Here is an 8,644-nt window from a genome sequence, read left to right on the forward strand (position 1 = left end):
CCCTAAAGAGGTTAACCATGCGAATTACCCAAACATCAAAATTTGTGCCATCGAAACTAAGAGTGTCAGAGAATCCTAGTCCCCTAGTCGACATCTTTACTCTCTAGGCAGTTAAGCCTAACAAAGAGAGACCAGGCTCTGATAACAATTGAAAGATCGTGGATGTCGCCTAGAGGGGGGGGGGGTGAATAGGCGTTTTAAAATAATTACGGTTGAGGCTTGAACAAATGCGGAATAAACCTAGCGGTTAATTTGTCAAGCACAAACCCTACAACAACTAGGCTCACCTAGGTGCACCAACAACTTATGCTAAGCAAGATAAGCAACTATGTGATAGCAAGATATATGACAAAGAACAATATGGCTATCACAAAGTAAAGTGCATAAGTAAAGGACTCAGGTAAGAGATAACCGAGGCACGCGGAGACGACGATGTATCCTGAAGTTCACACCCTTGCGGATGCTAATCTCCGTTTGGAGCAGTGTGGAGGCACAATGCTCCCCAAGAAGCCACTAGGGACACCATAATCTCCTCACGCCCTCGCACAATGCAAGATGCCGTGATTCCACTAAGGGACCCTTGAGGGCGGTCACCGAACCCGTACAAATGGCGACTGTCGGTGTCAAAACCGGCGGATCTCGGGTAGGGGGTCCCGAACTGTGCGTCTAGGCGGATGGTAACAGGAGACAAGGGACACGATGTTTTACCCAGGTTCGGGCCCTCTTGATGGAGGTAAAACCCTACGTCCTGCTTGATTGATATTGATGATGTGGGTATTACAAGAGTAGATCTACCACGAGATCAAGGAGGCTAAACCCTAGAAGCCAGTCTATGGTATGATTGTTGTTCGTCCTATGGACTAAAACCATCCGGTTTATATAGACACCGGAGAGGGCTAGGGTTACACAGAGTCGGTTACAATGGTAGGAGATCTACATATCCGTATTGCCAAGCTTGCCTTCCACGCCAAGGAAAGTCCCATCCGGACACGGGACGAAGTCTTCAATCTTGTATCTTCATAGTCTTGGAGTCCGGCCGATGATGATAGTTCGGCTATCCGGACACCCCCTAGTCCAGGACTCCCTCAGTAGCCCCTGAACCAGGCTTCAATGACGACGAGTCCGGCGCGCATATTATCTTCGGCATTGCAAGGCGGGTTCCTTCTCCGAATAATTTATAGAAGATTGTGAACACCAGGATAGTGTCCGGCTCTGTAAAATAAATTCCACATACCACGGTAGAGAGAATAATATTTACACAAGTTCAATCTGCTGACGTATTTTGTGGCGTGACGTCACACCACTACCAAGCCTTTACTCGAATTGTCTTTATTGTACCACCTCAGCACGTTTAGCGAAGCGGTTTCCTTGGCACGTCTTGTCGAAGCAGAGATCGTGTTCCCCTTATTCCGGGATTCCCATCAATACGGACGTGGGTAACCCAACCGCGCCATTGATTGCGGCGCTTGGGAGATAAGCGAGTTTTATCAGGCTGGTGGGGACGCATAGTTTCGTCCGCCCATATAAGGGGATAAAGATCCAACCCTTTTACCTACACCTTCTTCCTCCTTTGCTTATCCATCTCCACGAACTCGAGCTCCAGCACCCAAGTCCGCACATCTCACCTCAACCTTCTCCAACTATGTCCGGAGCAGGAGGCAAGTGGATGGCCTCCTCCGTTACGGAGGGGCATATCCAAAAGCTGCGCAGCGCCGGATATCTGTCCGGCAACATCGTGCACCGGCTCCCCGATGAGGGGGAGCTCATCCCCACCCCCAGGCCCCATGAGAGGGTAGTATTTCTTTCCCATTTCCTCCGCGGACTGGGCTTCCCACTCCATCCCTTTGTCCGGGGGCTCATGTTCTACTACGGCCTGGATTTCCATGATCTGGCCCCGAATTTCATCCTCAACATCTCGGCGTTTATCATCGTGTGTGAGGCCTTCCTCTGCATCCAGCCCCACTTCGGCTTGTGGCTGAAGACCTTCAGTGTCAAGCCGAAGGTTGTGAAGGGCAGCCAAGCAGAGTGCGGAGGCGCCATGGTGGGCAAGATGCCCAACGTTACTTGGCTCAAGGGCACCTTCGTGGAAACCATTAAGGGGTGGCAATCGGGGTGGTTCTACGTCACCGAGCCGCGTGACCCTGAATGGGCGGCGGCCCCCGAATTCAGATCTGGCATCCCCATACGGCTCACCTCCTGGAAAGAGAGTGGCCGGACATGGGGTGATTCGAAGGAGCTGACCGGACTTCAAGCATGCATCCAAAAGCTAGTGAACAAGAAGCTCAAGCTTGTCAATGTAGTCCAGGTCATGCTCATCCGCCGGATTCTCCCGTGCCAACAACGGGACTTCAATATGTGGGAGTTCGATCCGGCGCAGCACCAGACTTTGAGCGGTCTCTTCGACACTACGTACGAAGAGGCCTGGAGGGTGCTGTTTAAGGGTGCCGAGGCTCCCGCATCCGCTACCGAAGATCGCGGATTCAGCTCACAGCGTCCAGCTAGCGAGGTAAGCAATTTTTCCCTTTACGGGACACTTGTTTTCCATAGTTTGACTCTATGCGGGATCTAAACTCCCCCTCCTTTGACAGGACTGGCTGAAGAAGGCCAAACAGACTATCTGTCCGGCCCCATTGCCAGAAGACCCAACGGACGCCCGCTTAACGGGGCTGCTGGCTCCAGCACCCCACGTGGTGCCGGAAAAGAAGGCCAAGAAGAAGGCCACGGGCACTCGAAAGAGTTCCCATTTTCAGGTGTCATCGAACGATGACTCCGAGGCAGACTCCTCCCACAAAGGCGACGAGGAGAAGAAGGAGGCCTCTCCCCCAGCGGGGGGAGGGAAGAAAAGTAAGGCCTCCCTAATGAGGGAGGCCGAAGGGTCCAAGAAGGGAAGGACTCTTCCCCCGGACTACTCTGCCAACGCCAGCGATGACGACGAGGATTGACCTCCAAGGGCCAAGCCCCTGGCGAGACCGTAAGTATACGGACTCCCGAATAACTTCATGGTTTTTCTTTTCGCCACATGGTGTCTTTCTAATGCCGCATACAACCCTGCAGTCCGCCCAAGGATGATCTTCCCGCTTCATCGAGCGGGTCCTTGGGTGCGTTGGATATGGATTCTCTTCCAACTGCCTCCAGTCCCCGTGATGCGGACGATGTCGAGGTGGGATCCCGGGAAGGGACCCGCCAGGAGGAGGAGGCCCCAATGGTGCCGCAGGGCAACCTCCCGGACTTTGGACCGGACTCCGCCTCGGAACCTGTAGTGGCTCCGGAGTCCGGCGGGCGACTCCTTCGTAAGAAGGGCAAGACCGTGACGCCGGCGGCCTCCGTCCAACCGGAGGCGCCGGATAGCTTGCTAGATGCGCTCAACGGCGCCTCCATCAAAGAGGAACACCGCACTGTCATGAGTGCAGTGATTCAGAAGGTTTAGCTCACCAAGAGCAGGCTGACCGAAGCCTGCAGCAGCCTTCTAACAGGCTTTGAGGTAAGAATTTTGATATATGTAAAATAGTACCACATAGACAGTAGCCCCTGATGCTCGGTTTGGTATTCGGAAAGAAAAGTCAGACTGAGGATCTAAAAAGATATACGCAGGAGTCATAAAAAAATATGTCAATATGGGATTGCAGGATGTGCTGCTAACCTCTTCCGCCCTGACTGCGGAGGTCAATACTTTTAAGAGAAGCCTCGAGCGGTCCAAGAACGAGCTCGGCCGTGCCAAGAAGCAGTTCGAGGATAAGGAAGGTGAGTAACACCTTATTAAAATTGTACCTTACAGAAAAGGATTTGGTTGCAAGAAGGATGACAAGGATAACATGGGTATTGCAGGGGCCACGAATGAGGTGGCGACCCTGAAGGAGGCAGTGTCCGCGGCCGAACGTAATGTGGCCGCGGAGCGCACCGAGCGAGAGAAGCAGGAGGCACGGGTGGCGGAGGTACAGCAAGAGCTCCAGGCTCTCGTGGAAAAACATGAGAGTTTGGAGCGTGACTCGAAGACTCGAGAGTCCAAGCTTGCATCGGCTCTTGAGAGTGCCAAAGCCGCTAAGGCCGAAGCCTACAAGGCCCTCCAGGAAATCGAGGCGTTGAAGAAAATAGCGGCGGGTAAGGCATTTTTCATGCAAAGTTAGCATGTGAGTGTGAATTACCTATCACTTACCCGAATTCTGAGCTCTCCAGGAGCGTTCGCAGATCTGCCCAGCAGCGTGTCCGATGCTACCGCTTTCTATAGGGCCGAGGAGGGGAGCTCGACGGAGAAGGTCTTCTGGTCTCAGTATGCTGAGGCCGGACATCCGGTGCCCCTTAGCGACCAGCTGAAGCAGTTGGTCGAGCTCCACAAGGTGGCCGAACATGCCATGAAGGGCCTCATAGTTCGGCTGTGGCCTAAGGAGGCCATGCCTGGGAGCTACTTCGGCCTGGTGCGGCGGCTGGTGGATGCGTGTCCATGGGTTGAAGTCATCAAGCACTCCGCCTGTATTGAAGGTGCCCGTCGGGCCCTTGCCCACGCAAAGGTGCAATGGGGCAAGATGGATGCTGAGAAGCTTGTGACGGACGCTCCACCACTGGGCAAGGAGTATCGCATGCCCGAGATGTATGATAAGAGTGTCCTGAAGGGTGCCCGCATTATTGCGGGTGAGTGCTCCAAAGATGTAATATTTGAGTAGACTTGCATTTTGTTATCCTGTGCGCTGAAAACTTTGTTCATATGCGCTAAGCAACGCTTGTTAATTTAAAATATTACCTTCTGTGCGGCCGTTTGTCAAATCTGAGAGATGGCAAGTCGTCGGCTTCAGCCCCCATGCCACGAGTGCTGGGGTGTTCGGGATAAATTTGAGCACTCTTGTTCCCATTTTTGGGTCCATCTAGGGAGGCGCTCAACACAACAAACAAGGCAACCGGACTTATAATGCTTGAACACTCTCACTTAGCCATAGAATTCTATAATTTTAAATTTCGGCGAAGCCCCTAGTGTTCGGAAGGCCGAATTTGGGGTGCTATCCACGCCAGGGCCGGACAAAGCCGGTTCCTCGCTCTAAGCGGCATAAGTCTTTAGGGACTCGAAAAAACCTCTTCGAACAGCGACCGGCTCTCGCCTCATCATGACGGTCAGTTTTAGCTTTCTCCACTGAGGCACTCGCCCAGCTCAACTGGGGCGCAATCGTAGTGGTTCTCCCAGTGCTACCTTAGCCGATACAACGGAACATAAGGTACCAAAACATGGGAGCCGGGCAAACCCAACTATTGACCCAAGACATGATTCGGAGCCGATGCATATAATGCTATAAGTTCGGGGTGCCGCACTTGTGGAAGTGTTCGGACTTATCACACCAGGATGCGGGAAGCATAAGCCCCTGGTGTATTTAGCCATACCAAAGTGTACGGATGCAACATGTCATATATGTATAAGAAAGAAATGCAATTATAAGCAAAAAGGTGCTGCATTGTTTATTCAAGAAATACTGCTGTGAATGCAGAACGGTACAAATGGTGCGATAAGCAAGGGATGGGACTATTAAACATGTCCCCCTCCAGGGGTAGGCTGCGGAATGGTGTATAAAACAGATTTAATGCTCGTAATGGAGACCACCTGGATATTCGTTGTAGCCTTTCTCCTTCCCTGGCTGTTGCATCGTGAATTCGGCAGGTCTACTGTCGGACAGGGCCTCTGATGAACGGAGTCCTGTGGGTAAAAAAAAGAAAAAAGAGAGAAAAAAAGAACGACACACTTGAGAGCCCCTGGTGTGGTTAAGCCGCATTCTGGGCCTGTCGTGGTCGTGCCCCTCCCCCTATGCCCATGGTATCTCCAGAGCATAATGATGTACGCGAAGGACATGTCTTGAAATTTTGTAGGGGCTGGGATTGGGGCCGCGTTGCTACGCGTGCTCGGAACATGCCAGGTGGTCTTGTTGTAGGTTACTCCGGGCGCGTTTAGCCATGTCCGGTTGCTTAACGGCCGGACTCGAGAATTGCCTTAAGAGGCCGGACTGTACTTCTGCCGCGAGAGCCGCTGTATGTTCCTCCGTTCGGAGAGAGCGTTCGGTGTTTCCGTTGACCGTGATGACTCCTCGAGGGCCTGGCATCTTGAGCATGAGGTATGCGTAGTGCGGCACCGCGTCAAACTGTGCAAACGCGGTACGTCCGAGCAGAGCATGATAGCCGCTGCGGAACGGAACTATGTCGAAGATTAACTCCTCGCTTCGGAAGTTATCCGGGGATCCGAAGACCACTTCCAGTGTAACTGAGCCTGTACAATTGGCCTCTACACCTGGTATGACGCCTTTAAAGGTCGTCTTTGTAGGTTTAATCCTTGAGGGGTCTATGCCCATTTTGGGCACTGTATCCTGATAAAGCAGGTTCAGGCTGCTGCTGCCGTCCATCAGGACTCTGGTGAGGTGAAATCCATCGACGATTGGGTCTAAGACCAATGCGGTGAATCCGCCGTGGCAGATGCTGGTGGGGTGGTCCCTTCGATCAAAAGTGATCGGGCAGGAGGACCATGGATTGAACTTCGGGGCAACTGGCTCCATCGTGTATACACCCCTGAGTGCACGCTTCCGCTCCCTTTTGGGTATGTGGGTTGCGTATATCATGTTCACCGTCCGCACTTGTGGGGGGAAACCCTTCTGTCCTCTATTGTTCGGCGGTCGGGTCTCTTCCTCGTCATCGCTATGCAGCCCCTTGTCGTTGTTTTCGCCAATTAACTTGCCTGCCTGCTTGAATACCCAACAGTCCCTGTTGGTGTGGTTAGATGGCTTTTCGGGGGTGCCGTGTATCTGGCATGAGCGGTCGAGTATTCGGTCCAAATTGGACGGACCCGGAGTAGTTCTTTTGAATGGCTTTTTCCGCTGACCGGGTTTAGAGCCTCTGAATCCGGCATTGACTGCCGTATCCTCACTATTGTCGCCGTTAATGCGGCGTTTGTTTTTGTTGTGACGCGACCTGCCATTGCGGTCCTTGATATCCGGACTGCCAGAATTTTTGTTGAGGTTGTTGCTGCGAGCTAGCCGGTTGTCCTCACTCGCGCAGAAGCGGGTCATCAGTGATGTGAGGGCTGCCATGGATTTCGGCTTTTCTTGTCCTAGGTGCCGGGCAAGCCACTCGTCGCGGATGTTATGTTTGAAGGCCGCGAGGGCCTCCGCATCCGGACAGTCGACGATTTGATTTTTCTTAGTTAGGAACCATGTCCAGAATTGTCTGGCCGATTCGTCTGGCTGCTGAATTATATGGCTTAGGTCATCAGCGTCTGGTGGTCGCACATACGTGCCTTGGAAGTTATCGAGGAATGCGGCTTCCAGGTCTTCCCAACTCCCAATTGACTCTGCTGGCAAGCTGCTAAGCCAATGCCGGGCTGGTCCTTTAAGCTTGAGTGGGAGGTATTTGATGCCGTGAAGATCATCACCGCGGGCCATGTGGATATGAAGGAGATAGTCTTCGATCCAAACCGCGGGGTCTGTTGTGCCGTCATAAGATTCAATATTCACGGGTTTAAACCCTTTGGGGATTTGATGATCCATTACTTCATTTGTGAAGAATAGTGGGTGTGCGGCGCCTCTGTATTGGGCGATATCACGACGAAGTTCAAAAGAGCTTTGTCTATTGTGTTCGGCCTGGCCGGACTTACTGTGTCCGGCGCGACGGTTGTCGTCACGTATCGTGGGGCGCCCACGCGATCCATAGATTGACCTTGATTGTCTTGCCTTATCCTCCAATATATCTCGCAAGTCTAGAGCGTTCCCCTGTGGCCTTGTGCTTTTTGAGCGATGCCGGGGTACGGTTCTAGTGGAGAGCCTAGAGGCCTTTCTGCCGCGGCCACAGGGTGGTCGGTCAGCCGTATTGTCTGCTGGTGATGCAGGTTCATCTGCCTCCTCCTCTAATCGGGGGAGCAGCTTGCGTTTAGGGTAGCTTTTGGAGGGGCGTTCGAGCTCATGCTCTTCGGCCGCAAGGACTTCAGTCCATCTGTCGGCTAGCAGATCTTGATCAGCTCTAAGCTGCTGCTGCTTTTTCTTGAGGCTGTTTGCCGTGACCATAAGCCTACGTTTAAAATGCTCTTGTTCGACGAGATCCTCATGTACGATGAATTCGTCGTCGTTGAGGCTTGCCTCGTCTCCGGAGGGAGGTATGTATTCCTCTACCTCTTCGTCTGCTGCTCTCTCATGAGGGCTGGCATCTCCGTCCTCCTGTGCTGAATCTTGCTGGAGGGGATTGTCTTCGGCACTGTCTGGGGTGTTATTATCTCCGGTGTCGGAATCTCCATTCTTGCTGTGGCGTGATTTAGAGCGGCGCCGCTGACGCTGGCGCTTGGGCTATTTCTTGGAGGGGTCATCCTCCATTGTTCCTTCGCCAGTCCCATCCTTTGGGATATCCACCATGTATATGTCATATGATGAGGTGGCTTTCCAGTGCCCAGTAGGCGCTGGTTCTTGGTCGTCTCCGGCATCATCGTCGATACCGTCGATGTCTTCGGAGTCGAAGTCTAGCTTGTCGGTTAGATCGTCAACAGTGGCTACTAAGTGGGTGGTGGGTGGGCTTTGAATTTCTTCGTCGTCCGCATCCCAACCGTCCTGACCGCAGTCCGGCCAGGGCTCTCCTGATAACGAGAGATACTTTAGCAAACTCAAGATCTCGCTGAAAGGTGAGTGTTGAAAGATGT

Source organism: Triticum aestivum, chromosome 7B, assembly GCF_018294505.1.
Source record: "Triticum aestivum cultivar Chinese Spring chromosome 7B, IWGSC CS RefSeq v2.1, whole genome shotgun sequence".
Classification (NCBI taxonomy): Eukaryota; Viridiplantae; Streptophyta; class Magnoliopsida; order Poales; family Poaceae; genus Triticum; species Triticum aestivum.